The sequence below is a fragment of the Chamaea fasciata genome, unplaced genomic scaffold (assembly GCF_029207755.1).
Source record: "Chamaea fasciata isolate MVZ Bird 193981 ecotype frontalis unplaced genomic scaffold, bChaFas1.0.hap1 SCAF_156, whole genome shotgun sequence".
NCBI classification, from domain to species: domain Eukaryota; kingdom Metazoa; phylum Chordata; class Aves; order Passeriformes; family Sylviidae; genus Chamaea; species Chamaea fasciata.
The window spans coordinates 25,373-42,231 of NW_027094241.1; the positions used below are offsets into that span (position 1 = coordinate 25,373).

The 16,859-nt window shown below is 39.2% G+C and overlaps 1 long non-coding RNA gene across 1 annotated transcript; it reads left to right on the forward strand.

The window, feature by feature from the left end:
- Window positions 1–992: 992 nt before the first annotated feature.
- Window positions 993–16,598, forward strand: LOC136304742 (uncharacterized). The gene is made up of 3 exons (XR_010724778.1): window positions 993–1,196; window positions 2,082–2,321; window positions 15,940–16,598. It is a non-coding gene; the product is annotated as an uncharacterized lncRNA (long non-coding RNA).
- Window positions 16,599–16,859: the final 261 nt, after the last annotated feature.

Here is a 16,859-nt window from a genome sequence, read left to right on the forward strand (position 1 = left end):
TGAAAATAATTTTTGGGTGTAACAGATCAACCCCTGCATACTACAGATAAAAATACTTGCAAGAACCTTTCCCTTTTTCATTTATCATTATGCACACTGCTTCACTGGAAAAGGCCTCACAGGATGTGTTTGGAGAGGAGCCAGCTTTTCCATTAAACAACAAGGAATATTTGACTTTTGAAAGAAAGAGACAAAAACATGCCATTTTTTTTTAATGGCACGTTCTTAGTTATCAGATTAACAACATTTTTGGAGGGGTATTCAAGCAAGTATTAAGCGTAAAACATACAAATAAACGTACTCTTACTTTCAGCAATCCTTTAAGAACTAGAGACTTCTCTTAAAGCAGGATCCCTTTCCTTCTGGGTGGATCACCTTTAGGTATTCCTCCAAACAAGCTGCAGCTGTCCCATGTGACACTGGCAGGGGCAGCTCTGGGCCGTGGTGCTTCCCCAGGAGTTTTTGGCGGCTGACTCTTGCTTAGGTAATTTAGTAATTGTGCTGCCACCTTCGGGATCCCCAAAAGGTCTGTCTCCCACATGCCTGCATGTTGCAAGACTCTATTTCATTTCCATATGTTCCTCTTTTCTGTGCATGATTGGTCTTTGGACAGATAAAGGAGGGGTTTTAGCACCTGTTAATGAATTAATTAAATGGTGGATCTACTGATGTAATCTCTACAAAAATGATTCTGTTAGATACTTTGGAGACTTCTGTTTTGCTTGTGTGATCTTTACTATTTGAGGGAAACTTTCAAACTCCTGATGGGCCTTGAGTGATTTTTACTTCTTGGACAGACCATGCTTCTCTTGTCTTTCTACTTGTTGTCCCCTTAATTTTAGCCCCTAGAGGGCTAAACTTTACAGTTTCACTAAATAAATCATAAATGCTTCAGTTTATAAATAATATAGATGTTCATTGTATATTTTTATATAATTTAATTTTGTCCCCTACAGGGCTAAAATTTGGAGGGTGAGTGCTGCTCTTCAGGAAAACCTGGTGATGGAACAAATGAGGTGCAGCTGGCATCAGTCAAGGTTTCAGTTAGACAGAGTGGAAACTGCAGTTGGACCAAGTGCCTTCATCAGAGCAGCAAGTTCCAGAGCTCCTTCACTGTGGCACCTTCGGGCTTGGTGGTAGGAGAACCTGACACAGTGAGTGTAAAGCAACGACACCTGAGCTTGCAGAGTCTGTGGGTGAGTAAAATCTGGTCTAAGTTCTGTTGTTTTACAGAAGAAAAATGTTGTAGCTGATCTGTCAAACACAGTAGACTCAAAGTGAGGGCCTGGCAGTGACTCTGTGAGAAGAAATGGTTTATAAAACAGGGTAAAAAAGTGGGAGCTGGCTGCTGAAGATTGATAGCAGAGATTGTTTTTGGCATGGTTGTCGCACTAGTGATTCCACGTGGTATATTTTGATGCTTTTCAGTTTAGATTGCTGTACAAGTATGAAGTTAAGGCATTAAAAAAAACCCTCAAATTTGTCTCTTCAACGGGCTCTAGTACAATTACGTGGTAGGAAATGCATCAACAAATATTGGTTTTAGTTATTTTTTGAAATAGCTCTTAAAAAGCATCCCAAATCTTGAGAATTCATTGGAGCCTTCCTTAATTGTTTGGCATTTCAGTGTGTGTAGGCAGTAGAGCATGTGAGCAGCTGTAACCACGTTCGTGCGGTCAGTTTTGCAAATACATGAAAAAACTTGCTCATGGGAGAGTGACAGCCCACTTGTGTTTACAACCTGAGACTGGTACAGTGAGTAAAAACAAGCTGGGATACTTGTAGGAGCAACAAAAACCCAGGAAACCTTGAGAAATCTTTGGAATCAAAATTATTGTGTGTTTATGGCCAATGCAGTGCTAAGAGAGCCAGGACATGTTGCATGTTAATGTTTGGGTTTGGTTTTTTAGTGTCCACTTAAAATTAGTAACATGGCTCAGATTTTTCAATACAGATCTCTTAGGTACTGGAGGTAGTTAAGTGTGTCATACTAAACACTCTTGGAGTTGAAAATGTTGCTTTGTGTGAGTATTTATATTTTCTGAAACTCAGCTGTGCATGCTTTTTGTTCGCCCCTACAGGGTTAAAATTTGGAGGGTGAGTGCTACTCTTCAGGAAAACCTGGTGATGGAACAAATGAGGTGCAGCTGGCATCAGTCAAGGTTTCAGTTAGACAGAGTGGAAACTGCAGTTGGACCAAGTGCCTTCATCAGAGCAGCAAGTTCCAGAGCTCCTTCACCGTGGCACCTTTGGGCTTGGTGGTAGGAGAACCAGACACAGTGAGTGTAAAGCAACGACACCTGAGCTTGCAGAGTCTGTGGGTGAGTAAAATCTGGTCTAAGTTCTGTTGTTTTACAGAAGGAAAATGTTCTTGAGGATTTTATTTTTAGAAGTTGGATTTGACTTGCTTGATATTCCTTTCAGCATCTAGATTTTCTATTTGGGCATGTATTTTCCACATTGACTTTAATGATCATAGTGTCAAAAAGTCAATATGCTGTTGTAGAAGTGAGAAGTTTGCCTGAGTACTGGATTCCAGGGAGGAGAAATAGAAGAAAATAAGTAAATACTGTTGCAGTTTGTCTATTTAAAAGCTCTATTTAATATACTTTTTTACCGTGTTGATTGCTGAGTTTAATCAGAGTCCGAATAGATTTCAAACCTTCTCTCCAGTTTTAGGAAGCTTGGAGATGGCAATTTCAAGATTACCTCATCTTGTTGGCGTGGTTTCTTTCTAGGAAGGCTAAATGGTACATCAGAATCTACTTTGTTTTTCCAGAAGCATCAGTACTTCATGGTATTGTGGAAAAGTTCAAGTCATTACCGTGCCAACCCGTCACAGTTAATTTTTTGGCAGAATGAATCCATACCAACACATGGTTTCAATCGATTTCTTATGCAGATTCTGCAGTAGATGTGCAGATCTGTTGATTAGCTCAGCCTGTTGGAAGAGTGGGGTCTGCCCCATTTGTTGTCCTTGGGGACAGTCATGGCTGGGTTATTTCTGTGGGCCTGTCAGCTCACAAGGAAATGCCCTTCAGCTCTTACCCTGACTCAGATCAGCATGAGGAACATCATGACATAATAGTTATTTTTTTTTAAAATGTTTTTCATGTATTTGTCAACTTGTACTGGTGCTGCATAAATTCCTTAGGAGTCTTTATGGAATGCTGAGCAGGGTTGTGGGAAAATGAGTTTTGCAGGTGCGGACTGGTGGAATTGCAGTTTGGCCTGCAGTGTGTTTTAGTCTCCTTTGTGAGGGTTTCCCCACCCCTCACCAGGCTGTAATATGTATAACTGCCTAAGTGAGCAGTTATTTACCTGTGGCAAGTCTGTTGAACCTAAACTCAGGAAATTGTACACCTCCTGGCCCTATTTACCTTGATATTATTCCATAAAATATTCCTGCTGATAATCTGTGCAGCTCAGAGGCACTGAAAGATGATCTGCCAAAAGAGAGAATACTTGCTCTGAACTCTGTGGAGGCCCTCAGGAGTCATTCTGATTGATGTCTAGGGATTTCCCAAGGATTGGACATGCTTGATCTTGAGCTTGTAATTAATTGTCAGAGCTGCTATCAGCTTTAGAAATGGGTTTCTACTAACTGGCCCAAAATAGCGATGTTGGGCTTTGAAACTCTTGCCGTTTATGTGTGAAATCAATTGCACCAAGAGCATGTTGTTTTCATGAGTAACAAAAAGGATCCTGTTCTGTAATGTCATCCCATCTGTTAGAAAATGTTAGCACCTCTCATTTCACAAGGCTTTTTTTTTTGTACACGGCAAGGATGCATTAAATTTAGTCACGTGCAGAAAGAAATCTGCACCTGGATACTCCTTGTAAAGGCACTAGATATGTGTGATTTCTCTGTATTTTAACACTTATTTGAATACAATAGATGAAGCTGGTCAGATGATGAAAGGGCTCTTTGGCTATTGAAAGTCCTCTTGCCACCTCATCTCTCCTACTGTCAGTGTATGCCTGCCAGTTAATAATAGCTTGAAACTGGTATAGTTTCAAGGTATTTTTTGCCCATTTCCCTCTTGGTTGCCATCAAAAGAACGGGTTCTATTAGGGGAGCCTTTCTTCCTGCAAGTAAATCGATGTTTAGTGAAGAGAAAATGCATGGCAGTGGTGGAAACTTAGCAGAGCTTCCTGCTCCTGCTGCACTGCTCATCATCCCATTTATCCATGGGGAAGGAGGGCAGTGTCTCTCTTTAGGATATCATGACCTGACTCGGGGAGATTTACCTGGTGGTCCCACCCCAGAATGGTCCATAGGAAGCCTGGCAGGCTGCCAATTTCTTGCTTAGACCGAGGAATCTAAGGGACTAAAACCAGGAGAATATGTTCTGCCTGTGTTACATGATAGACATGAGCAACGTGTTATCACAGAGATGTGACAGGGACCTTGTTAGGCTCAGCAGATGTTTTAGTCCTGGCTCTCCTACTCTGAATGTGAGAGCTGGAAACATGCTGGCAGCGTAGTGCACATCCTCAGAGGACGGAAGGTAATTTGACAGCTCACTTTAACCGTCTTCAAGAATGTTGACTCTTCTGGCATCTGTTTGTTGAGAATGTGGCTTCTCATGTGGAAAACCGAGACTTTTTGTAGTAAAAATAAGGATTTCTTTTCCTGATTTGTTTTTTTTTTTTCTGGCTTAGGTTAGAAGAGAGAAATATTTGAATGTAGCATTGACGTGTTTGATTTCTAAACTTTATTTGGAGACTTTGAAAAAGTGAAAATACGTAAGCATTATTGAAGGAATAAAGTGTTCTTGTTTGATGCATTCGACTGTTCTTTTCTTTCTGAGAATCTGTGTTTTTAGAGATACCAGGCAGCTCTTTTTCCTTTAGCAGTAACGGAGTCCTGCTGTCTGTCTCAAGAGAAGGCAAAAAAGGTCAGATAAGAACTGTTTAGATAAGATAGGTGGTGAACCAGATGAGGAGCTGCACAAAACTGAAAACAGACAAGTAATGTTGCTCTGTCCCTGTCCCCCAAGTCCAAAAAATCCTCTCAATGCCCTCCAGCTGCTGTCTTTGTGAAGGGCATCTTTTGTCTTGAGTGCAAGTTTAGAAAATGTTTTGTTGTACTGGTTATGTTAATTAAAGCGATGTTTGTTTTCCAAGACAGCGATTCAGAGGGCTGTCCTGCTCTGCATAATTACCTGTCACAGCAAAGAGAATGTATTAAGATGGGAAACTGAGATTGGTGTAAAATTCTGTCTTACCTGCAAGGTATATCAGCAGTGTATTTCATAGAGCTTGATTGTATCCAAGATTTCAGAGGGCTCCTGGTGTCAGGTGAGAATCCTTCTTTATGGAAAGCACTTGTTCTTTTCCTATTGATATTGGTGAGCCAAAAATACTATTTTTTGTTGCTTCTTGTAGCAAACCAAGTGTGAAATGTGAGATGTAACAGCACTGCCTCAGCCTCTCTGGCAGCCTCATGCAGTAGCCTGCTTTTAATATTGGTTAGTAAGATGACAGCACTTTGCTGCCAGTCTGGGAGGTATCCATGTAAGGTGGGTTATCTTTGCTCAGGTACCTGGATTACAAGAGATACAAACAATGCATTCAAGAATTTGGGACATCTGGGACATTTTATCTTGCTCTTGGAGAAAAAGGTCAAATGCTCCAGAGCCTGTTTTTCTTAAATAGCAGAAAATCCCAACATGGATTGAGGATTTGACCCCCATTAAAATACATCACTTCAGGTCTAACATAGCTATGTGGTTTTAGCTGTGTACATAAATACATAACTGCAGATGAATATTTAAGCACTCCGAGTGTAAATATAAATACGCAGATGCACATGCTAGGCGTACTCATGCATGGCTACAGCTGTAGAGAAAATGAGCAGCAGGCAAAGGACTTTCTGATACAATGAAATTAATAGCTTTATTAAGATCTTAGTTCCTCATTAAAAATACTGAGAAGTAGAACTTGTATGAAAGACTAAAGCTGGGACTTCAAATTAATGTATATGGATAGTCAATATGAACTCAATTCTGAAACATAAGAGTGCCTATGGAGGTCTGTTGAACTGTGTTCATATATATCACTGTTTTTTCTTGTCCCAAGTTTTTTTTATTTGGGTTTGCCATTGTGCATTTTTAGGAAGGTTAATATTTAGTGCAATTTAGAAGTCCTGAAGAAAACAATTGTTTTAATACAAGACATTTCTGCCATTGTTTTATGACGAAAAAATGATCTTGTGTCAATGGTATGGACTCTTATCCTCCTGCTTCAGTGTTCAATTATTTTGATTCTTCTAAATTTTCAGCATCATGTGCATATGAAATTGGTCTCTTAAGTGATAGATATTTTTGAAGGTTTGCTCAATTATGCTTTCAGATTTTTCATTCACCTTCTGTTGGCTTGGCTGGGTCTGCATACACAAGTGCATGAACTGAACTATCATTAGCAAGTTCAGTTTTTCCTCTTCTGCTCTTTGTGGCCTCTGAGTTTTTCTTGTCTGCTGTCTTTACAAACCAGTTTTTCTGCAGGATCACTTTAAATCACCTGATGTAACAAATCTGAGTGTAACAAATGTATGCATTAGGGAATGTGTCTTGCTGGTTGTGGCCATCAAAATAGGTTTCACGTGGTAGAAATTTGATAGTATATCTACAGTTCTCAAATCTTGCTTTTGCAAGAGTTCAGTTTGAGTTCAGTTTTTTAACAGTTTCAATGAGTTACTGACTAGCTGGCATCTAAAAAATTTGACTTTATCCTCAGAGGCCACTGTAGGATTTGCTCTGATAAATACTTGTCCGAACATCCCCATTGTCTTTTCTTCAAGACATAAAATGTGTCACAGGGTCTTGTGCCTATTATCTCCCACCTAGATTTGTTTGGTTGTTTTTTTTTCTCCTTTGAGAGAAACTTCGATCTTTTTATTCATTGACCTGGTAAATACTTTATCAATGTATTAAGGTCCTTTTATTAGTGTGGATTTTTTTTTTAAAGTTTAAAATAAAAATCAGGGAAATATTCTAATTGTATGATTTATATGGTTGGTTCTACTCCAGAAGAAAGCTTAATTGTTGAAATATTTCTGAGTTCCTGTGTTTTGATTTTTTGAGTGGTCTGTGCTAATTCTTGAGCAGAAACTTGCAGAAGAGCTTCAGGATTGAAGGAGAGCAGAACTGACACAAAGTAAAGCTCTCTTGGGAAATCTTATGGAGGTTAAGCAAGTGCAGCAGGATTTGAGCAATGCTGCTTAGTCCATTTGTTCATGTGTGGATCCCAGGGTGGAGGAGACTGGAATTGGGAGCCAAGCTTGCTTAGAGATGTGTCTGTGAGAGAAGCCAACTGCAATCTGCTGGTTTCTGGTGACTTTAGAGGTACCTGTCCAGTGTTAGTCCTGTCTTGTACTGGAGCAAACTATTGATCACTTGGCCAAAAACATTTTGCTGCTTTAAAGAACTTCCCCAAACTTTAAGGAATAGTGGGACTGTCATTAAGAAAGAGATATAATTCCAAGCACTTTCTCTTGGTTTTAAATGCTGACTTCATGGGGTTTTTTCCCTAAGAGTAGGAGAGCTTCAGGTAAGTCTTGAAACTGCTGGTGGTTGATAGGCTTTTATTTATTTAATCAGAGCAGTGCATGTTACAGAACTGATAGCAAAGGGATCAGGACTGGAAATAGTTTCTACTAGAGATCAACATGCTGCTGTGCTGTTGGGAGAAAGTGGAGATTGTTTTGCCAGCACCATCTGGGAGCCTCTGCTTGGCTGTATGGTAGACAGATCTTTCGTGAATCAGAGGAGAATTGCCTTTGGAATAAAGCCTCTTGGTGGCAGGTTTTTTTTTAATCTGCTGCACTGACAGAATTGCTCCATCTTGTCCTCTTAATGCAACCGTGTGTGCCAAATCTGCCTGAAGGGATCTGTATCCAGGAGAGAAGGAAATGATGGTGCCTCTGAAAGGTGCTTGCTTTCTTTTGTGAGACAAAATAAACTTTTGGTGGCTTTGTGGGGCTGCAGCTGGCACTCTTGGGTTATATATTCTTCTTATATAAATGTAGTATACACTTTATTGTTAGAGGAAAAAATAGAAATGTTAGCTATAACTTGCAGAGGCAAACAGCGTATGCTGTGTGTATAATTGTCAGTTTCCTTAAAAATAATGTTTCAGAGTCTGTTGCTCCTCAAGATGGGGGCAGAGATACCAGAGTGCCCCTGGTGGGCTTCAGGGTTGCAGGGATGGATACAGTGTTTGCCTGTGGAAAAGGTGGGGTGACGAATATATTGAGTTGTATGAAATAGCATTTACAGAACTTGCAAATAAGAGCTTAAGCTGTTCAAGCTTCCTGCCCTGAAGTGTTTGTGATTTAGTCTCTCCTCTCTGAAGAGCACTTAGGTAGTTTTTTTTCCCCTGTGTGGGGCAAGGTGGTGAAGAAAGAAGCAGATATGAAGAGAGCAAATTGAACAGCCAATATTGCCAACAGCAAGTAACATCTTCAAAGTTTACCTGCAGCTTGTAAATTAAAAATGCCAACTCTTCCTTGTGCTGAAGTCAAGCAAGCAGCCACCAAACATACACCTGATGACTGCCAGGAGACATGGCAGACATTTTAACTGGTACCTTTTTCCAGAGGTCTTGAATTAATATACTTCCTTGAATGATCCAGGAGTATTTGTACACAAGTCCTGAAGGCCATCTGCAGTTGCTTAAAGTATTTCCAGTGTTCTTCTTTACTTCAGCTCCAAGTTGGTTGGAACCAATATTCTATCTACCTTTGGAAAAAATGTAGTAGATTCCAGCAGAAATTAAATTTCTCTATGGAAATACGAGTGAGGAAATAGAGGCTTGAAAACACTCAGATTCAATTGTGATTGAAGTTCAGTCACAATTTGAGCAATGAGTAACACACTGGAACGTTCACATCTAAGTAGCATCTGATCTTGTAGGGCTTGGTAACATATTAGGGAAGATTTGAATGGAATCCAGGTGTTTTTGGGCAGTGACATTATTCTGAGGGAGTTTTAGATTCTCTTAGGCACCAGTAGTACCCTAGTACAGCTCCTGCAGGCAGTGGTCTTGTTTCAAATACTTCAGAACTTCGTTTGCTTTGCTGAATATGGAGCAATGTGGTATGAGGAGAAGTGGGTGCAGTTTGAAATATTATTCCCGTATTTGTGGAATTTATGTTATGCTGGGGAAGAGCCACCAAAAGAACTGTTAGACAAACAATGAAAATAGGCAATAAATTGTGGATTTTTGGTGTAGCTTGTCTCCCTGTTGAGATAAAGAAATATTTCCAGATAATGTAAAAAGGGGCGATGATCTTGCTGCTGAAGTACTCTGCCTGCAACAGCCTTCAGGGCACAGTGCTGAGCCAGATCATCAGTGCCATTTTGTAGCCTGTGGTTGATAATCCAGGTTTCTTATTTTCAAGGGATTGCTGAAGAAAGCGTGCCTGAATTCCTTTAAATATTTGTGGTGACCAGTAGTTAAACAGGAGACTGTGCACTTGCAGATGTCAGTTGGAAAACTCCTTATTAAGGAAGTTGAAAATGACTTTAAATACAAATATGGGACTTGGATGTTGACAGAAGTGCTGTAAAAAGCATTAAATGTTGGGAGCATTTAGAAGACATGAAGGCATCAGGGGCAAGTAAGGAGCAGTGGGAAATGTCCCTGTGGCTCGTGAGAGCCTTGTGAATGGGCAGGAATGTTTAGAGCATGACTGAACATCCTGAATTATGGGAAAGCATTGTATCCTGTGTGCTTTGTTTTGATAGCCACAAGAACACTATCAGTACTAAGGAAATATTCAAGTGAAAGCACTACTGGAATAGTTTCAGAAAGTAATAGTCAGAACAGAAGATCTTGAAACCTTTCAAATCCTATTTTGTTGTATGACACTTCTTTGGATGGGAATGTTTTAAAATTGCTCTTAAGTACACAAAAATAACAAAACCTATCCAAACAAGCAAACTCCATGTACTTTTACAAAAAAACCCCAAAAACCTATAAATAGAAGCCTCCCATCAAAGCGGTGAAAATATTATGATAAAGAATTCCCCCATGTAGAATAGCATTTCCAGTAACAAGAACTAATTGCTTAGAGCACCAAACAAATAATTAGTTTGTAGACAGAATCCAGAAATGCAGATCATTATGTGCTATATCTTTGAAGCTGAGTGATATTTTCTTCTGATCATTAAGAGCATATACACAAGCTATTTATACAGCTGGTGCTAATGACTTAACCTAAACTTGTAATCAGTCAGACTTTTCTTTGGCAGTGTATCTGGTTTAAGGATAAATGAGTACAGGTGGTTGCAGAATTAGAGCTCAAGAAGCAGAGCATTAGTAAGTGTTCAGCTGGTCTTGATTGAGCCACAGTCAAGAACAAAAGACCCCTATGAGCAATTACAGAAATATTGTTTCATAATTCTGACTCGTAGATAAACTGTGCTTAATTGTTTATGGTAACACAGAATTGGTTTTGTTGTCTGATTGCTAGCCTTAAAATATAATCCAGACTTTGTAAAATTTAGTTTTGTTGTTGCTTGTGACCCCTGTAAATCTGACATTTATAGGTCCATTTCTGTGAGAAGTCTTCCTAAATGATTATAAGTTTGTCCAGACTGTATGAATGATAATGTTAGTATTTCCACCTTGCTGTCTTTGTGTCTGAGGAAGGGTTCATAGGTTGTAGTTTTAAAGTTAGAAAAATGTGCATTTTTAAAGTCTAGACAATGTCTGAGTAGGCTGAAGCCTGAGAGAATCCATGATCTCCTTGGTGACTGGCAGCAGGAGTGACAATTAACTCCAGCTGTGTCTGTGCTTTTGTGGAATTGATACCTTCTTGCTAAAGACAGGAATGAGATCATCACCATGTTTTCTTAGGCTTTTGAATGGTAACCACTAAAGGTCAGTAGTGTGCTGGATTATGCTTGAATCACTCATGATCTAATGCTTTGCATCCAATTACCAATCTCCTTAAAAACCTTTTCCATGCAGTCCTGAATTACTCTGTTTTTTAAAGGGCTGCTGTTAAATACTTAGGCTGCTGGCAGACGATGCCACTGTGAAAAGAATAATTTTTTTTCCCTGTGGCCTCGTTCAAGTAGTCCTATTTAAGAGTCCTGGAAGACATGGCTTTTGCCCAATCAATATTCACTTCCAATTTTCTAAGTGCCTAAAAATCTGACAGCATCCACTGTGACACGTACATGAACTCTTTGAGAGGGTTGGTATGCAATAATAGATGCTTCTGGGGTTCCTTAGTAATTAAAATTTGGTGGAAAACCCCAAACCAAAACCAGCAAACAGTACCAGTAGAGTGTGGGTTGATTTTTGTTTTTTAATGAGTCCAAAATTAATCCTCACGTGTTTTATGGCTAAAGATCTCTGAAGAATTGGGCAGTGATGATGTAGAACACCAAGAGTAATTAAATCAAAGTAAAATTCAGAAGGAAAGGAAAGGTTTAAACTGACAAAAATTACTCTCTTGTGCTCCTGATTACAGCAGATTTTCCAGAGTATATAAAACTGTATTGTACTTTCTTCAGCATAGGGGCAACTCAATTTCGAATCAACAGTGATGGACTTGGGGAATACTAAAAGGTATTTTAGTATTGGTTTCCAAATGATGGTAAATTGGAACAGTGGATCAGTTGCCACTAGCAGGAATTGAATTCGAGGGTGTAACAAGTTGCTTTTTGGCTTGCTGAAGCTTTTTTTTCTGTTTACCTTGTGCCTGATGTGCTGCCTGTGTTCTGGTCTTTAATGCAGCTGCTTTAAACGTGCTACTGGCAAGACCACTGCAGAATTCAAATACAGTGATTTTACAAATGCTTTTACCTTTTAGCTGTCCCCTGTTCTGCTCATCTTCTTGGAAGGCATGACTTTGCTTTTATGAACTGTTTCATGTCCTTATTTCTCTGGTTCTTATGTGTCTGTAACTGGATTTGATTTGCTGTTTGAATTTGGGGTATAGAGAAGTTAAGGGAGTGTTTTTAAAAAACTATTAGTTCTTACAGATTTCTAATTCGAAGGGATGCTTTGCATACTTGCTCTACTGTTACTGTTTAAAAATTTCACATTAGTTATAACTGTTGATGGAAATCTGGTTTTTTTTTTTAACTGAACAATAAGCCATGAGCTGATGCAAAATGCCTGTTCTGCTGCATTTCTAGCTCTGAAATGGTACAATGGTATTTTGAATGTAAATTGAATTTTACCATGGAAAAAGCCAGTGGACTGACAGCTATCTTTCATGAAGACTATAGTTAAAATAGCATAGTTTTTAGAGAGAGTTTTTTAACACTTTCTGAAGCTGGCCTTGCACAATTATGCTGCTGTACTCAATTAGGCGATAACAGAAAAATTTGGGACAGCTTTTTATACTGCTAGACTATCATAAAAGTTGTGCTGATGCCTCTTTGAGAGAGAGGATTTCAGAGCACAGAAAGGAAAAGCTTTTAACTTCTCAGCTTTCTGGGATAATTTATTGTCCCTCTTGATAGCGTTGTAAAAAAGGAGAATGGGGTACTTTTGATAAAAATAAATGTTGAGGGAGTACTGATACATGACTTGGCATAGGCAACTTGTACCTTGATCGAGTGGGAAGCTTTTTCTCCCCACATGTTACCTGGTCTTTAGGCCAGTTGGTTATTGAGAAGGACTCATATACACCACAATGGAAAGACTGTTTTTCCTCTATTCCAGTATGTTTTGAATCGTAGTGGCAGCACTCAAAACCTGCTGTTTTGCGTGGAGGTTTTGATTCTGATTAGCTTTTCACACGTGGCTGTTTAAGGTGAGAAAGCCTGTTTAAGACTAAGATTTCTGTCGCGTTTTATCCTGAGGTCTTTTTCCCCCTGTAAACTCCATTTTAGTCAAGTCATTTCATTGCCCTGTAAGTGTCAGAAGCCAGAGTGAAGCCATTGTTGTCTTTTGCATCAATGCTGTTGGCAGTGTGTAACTTGAAGCAGAAAATGTATCAATTGAAACTTCTAAGGTCTAAACTTCTAAGGTCTATGGGTAGACCCCATATTTCACTGGTCTTGTAAACTAAGGTGAGTAGGAGGGGCAATTACATATTCAGAAAGGGGTTGACCTCACCTAGTGCTGTTGATGGCTTGAAATTTAAGCTGCTGTAAATTCTTTAGTCATCCTAGCAGCTGTTGCTTCTGGGTCTCTGCTAGGCACGTACAGTAGTCAGTGTCTCTTGGAATACTAGTACAGTGCTGTGTTGGAAGTGGCTTTCTTCCAGTCCCAGACCAAATCAGAAGCATCCAAGAAGTCACACTGTGTCTTGCCAGAAGACGTCAGCCTTGTGTACGTAATGTAATGTGTGCAGGAGACAGCGGCAGTAACCCTCCCACGGGTTTGCTGTCTCTCTGCTAACCCCACTGAGCTGCTCCTGGAGCTCTGTGAAAAGCAGCTCTTGGATGAAGCTTTGTCTTGAGGCTGCCAGGCACTGGCCTAGGTGTTGCTCACAGTGCTGCCTCTCTGTGCTGCTTGAGACAGAAAATGTCAACTCCGTGGCAAGGTACCCAGATAAACTGCCTTGTATGGTCCTAACAGTGGGATGATAACCTGATAAAAAAATCTTTTTCCTGTGTCCTGATCTGTTGTGTGCCACTAATGACCTTTTAATAGTTGTAATATAGGGGGAAAAAAAGTTATTCCTCTTTAGCACTTCCAGCTGGTTAACAATTTTTCAGAGCTAAGACAGCAACATGCAGCAAACAATTTAGGTTTTCAATATATAGTTTGTTCCTTCCAGTAAAATTCTTCTTGGAGGGGAGGGTAAGATTATTTTTTTTTGGAGTCCCTGTCAGATTGGGTGAGAATGCAGCTGACATTTGTGTCAGGAGGGGGATCTCTAACAATTTACAGATATTGAACCTAGTACAATTGGATCATTCAAGCAGCATTATTTTATGATGCTCTGTCTGAAATTGTTAATTTTTGATAATCCAATGAATATAGGATTTCTTAATATAACCTTGATCTGGGGGGGAAAAACAGCCTCTCTTCCTCCAGAAAAATATGCCTGCCTATGCACCCTGCTCTTTGTGCATGTAATAGTAAATTGAAGGTCGTTTTACTGCAGTGTGGTTCATCTCTTTGATCTTCACATTTTCTGGTAATGGCAGATTCAGAGAGGTGGCTGTCACTGCATGGCAAGGTGAACAAAATTGATGTGTACCATGTGATATGGCAAAAATGTGGCTACAAAAGCATCTCTTGACCTCCAAGTTGAGTAGGTTCTGTATTTTATGTCCTATGCAATCATTAGCTTCAAAAATGCATTATGGTATGAAAAGGCACTTCAGAATATTAACCACTAGGACCAAGGATATCCTATGTTCTCTATTGCTGTCTTGATGTACATGAGTGACTGTGGGGAACATCAGCTTTTGGAGAAGGAGAAAATTGACTGTTGAGGAAACTGAGCGTCTTAAAACCTCATGGGCTGTTGGTTGCCTTTTTTTTTCCTTTAACCTTAAAAGCTGTCTTGTCAAAATCACACAAAATTCAGATTTATTTTCTTGAGTTGCATAGGTAACAGACTCTAGACTGACTGATGTTTCAATGACTTTCAGAGAGAAAGAGAGCAAAGAGACTAAAAATCTCTCTGAGGACACAAAGCAGTCAGGGACCTAATGAAAAATGAAGTAAAACACAGGCTAACCATCCTATAGCAAAATGGGAGAGCCTTATGTGGGATTTGTTAATATATTAATTTCAAAGCAGGGAACTGTAATAAGAGAGAGAGAGGGCAGATTCCATGGCTTTTCTGCTCTGCAGTTCAAATCAGAAGCTCTTGCTGTTCATTTTAAGCACTCCAGAACTAAGATTTAGGAGTAACAAGGGCTAAGTAGAAGAGGACAAGACATAAATGGTTCTGTATCCTTTTTGTTTCATTTCTCAGGTTCTCTGATGGATACAAGACAATAGGCCAAAGTTACCAACTGTGGAATCTAGGCTGAACTTGAATTATGAAATTGTTGTGCTTGTACTGTCAGAACCTTCTCAGAGCATCGCTACCATGTGATTGGGTAACACCATTTCTGCTGGGCACCCTCATGGCCAAGTTACTATATATCTATCTATCCATAAGTTGCTTTCACTATCTCACACATGACAAATATGTACATAGACAGTGGGAGATTATATACTGAGTCTGTGACAGAGATGTGTTGCAGAATTGAACCCAGTTATTGGTTGATGCTGTTGTGTTTTCCTGTGCAGCACTGGAACACCCTGTCTCACAAAATAATGATTTGATGTATATGTAATTTTGGCTAGATTTTGTAAACAAGCAATGCTTTCTGTATCTCTGAAATGTTTATGAAATGTGCCACAAAAATTGCTTTATGCTGTTTTTTTCCTTCAGCCATCCCAAAGAATTATTGCAGAAGTTGAGGATCAGCCCAGAGGTGTTTAATAGCTTTTAAAAAACTCCGTTGTCTTCCCTGACAAGGCCTCGAAGTTAATGGAACAAGAATTGTTTACGGTTTAGTCTAATGTTTTCATTCAGATAATTTGGTAGAGATAGGCGTTAATGGTTTGGTCAATAGTATTTTAAATGTTAGCACTGACAGTTATAATGATGATTGGGTGTGGGGGCTGTTCCAGAACGATGAAATGGGTTGCCTGCAACAAGCAATTCTTTGTCACAGAATAGGACTCCTTTTCCAGAACTCCGCACATTCTCTGTTGGCTTTGTGATATGGTAAATGATATATTGAAACCAAATGAGGTATTGCTGCTGAATCCATGAAAGATGGTTTGCTTGCATTTTCGGAACTCCTTTGAGAGGTTTGCTTACTGCATAGATACAAATAATTCTCAAAAATGGATTTCCTGTCCCATGTGTAGTGTCTTTGCTGCTGAACCTAGTTATCTGGCTAGTGTTGATTTTAGTTAAGATTTCCTTCTTCTTTCTTTACTCTTGTTATACAGGTCAAGTCATTTTTTGAGTCAAAATCAGAGGAGAGTTCTCAACTGCGTTGCGTAAAAGAGGCAATTGACACAATTCAGCTCAAGATCCGGTGGATGGAAAGAAACTTGGCAAAGCTACAAGAACTGCTGTAGTACACATGATACTGCGCTGTGTTGGCCATTTAAGAGCTCTGTCAGTAGTTACTATGTTTATTTGCAAAAGCCAGGGTGAAACCAGGCATCTCTGCAACATTGCACTATTAAAGAATCTAGATAGCTCAGGGTACGTCTCAGTTGAATTTTTAGTTTCCTTGAAGCATTTTGAGCAATATGCACGTATTTACCCTGAAACTGTTTTCATCTATAGACCAAACATCTGCACGAACGAACGAATCTAATTTTATATGTGAAATTTACGCCCTTTCCTTTGGAGTTGTGTTAGAGTTTCTTGTCAGTGCATTAATACAGAAGGGTAAGGAAGAAAGAGTTACTGTGAACTGTTACTTCTTTGCAGACTGCTCACTGAGCAGTAGATTTTTTTCTTAATGCGAAACTCCATGCGGTTTCCACATTTGTAGATACAGAAGCTGTTGTGAAACAACTCTATTTCAGATATGGAAGTAGTAGTGAATGTTATAAAGTTCAAGAGGCAAAATAAATACAATTCCAATTCTATTGAAGTTTAGAGTTTTTATTTTCACAGTGTTCTTTAGGAATTACACAAAAAAAAACCACAAACCAATGTGTCTTTTCTGAATTCATGCAAGCATATTTAGAACTGTTGTTAAATCATGGAATGAGAATTGCAATCAAGTATATTCTTGGAGTTTTTATACAGTCATGTGTTATTACTTTCATTCCACCTTTATTTTAAATCTTTGAAATTCTACAGAAATACTGTTTCCATCTTTGAATATTAATGTGTGTACGTATATCTATGT